The following is a 519-nucleotide window of genomic DNA, read 5'->3' as shown; positions in this document are numbered from 1 at the left end:
GCCTGTAGTCCCAGCTACAGGGGAGGCTGAGGCAGGAGAATGGTGTGAACCCGGGAGGAGGGGCTTGCAGTCTGAGCTGAGATCACGCCACTGCACTCCAGGCCTGGGCAACAGAGCAAGACTCTATCTAAAAAAGAAGAAAAAAAACTCTAAATTACAACTTTAGCTTTCCTATCTGCAGGAAAACCAAGATATAATACATGACTTAGGTATTTATCTCACAGACCACTCACTTCTCCTAAAATACTTATTGTCTACACCTACTTTCCAGGAACTATGTAGGCCCCAATAATACGTAAGACAACACAATCCCAGTTTAGTGAGGAATACAGAACACAAAAATAATCGTAACATACTATTTCAAAAGCTATATAACAGTATTATAAGGCCGGCATGGTGGCTCACGCTTGTAATCCCAGCACTCTGGCAGGCCAAGGGGGGTGGATCACTTGAGGTAAGGAGTTTAAGCCCAGCCTGGTCAAGACGGCAAAGCCCCATCTCTACTAAAAATACAAAAAT

At 44.3% G+C, this 519-nt stretch overlaps 1 protein-coding gene across 1 annotated transcript in view; it reads right to left on the bottom strand.

Moving 5' to 3' along the window:
- The window catches only part of NSD1 (nuclear receptor binding SET domain protein 1), a 192,127-nt gene that overhangs the window by 146,187 nt on the left and 45,421 nt on the right, over positions 1 to 519 (bottom strand). The window lies entirely within an intron of this gene.

Source organism: Colobus angolensis, unplaced genomic scaffold (genome assembly GCF_000951035.1).
Source record: "Colobus angolensis palliatus isolate OR3802 unplaced genomic scaffold, Cang.pa_1.0 Scaffold254, whole genome shotgun sequence".
NCBI classification, from domain to species: domain Eukaryota; kingdom Metazoa; phylum Chordata; class Mammalia; order Primates; family Cercopithecidae; genus Colobus; species Colobus angolensis.
This window is presented reverse-complemented; position numbering and strand designations above follow the sequence as displayed.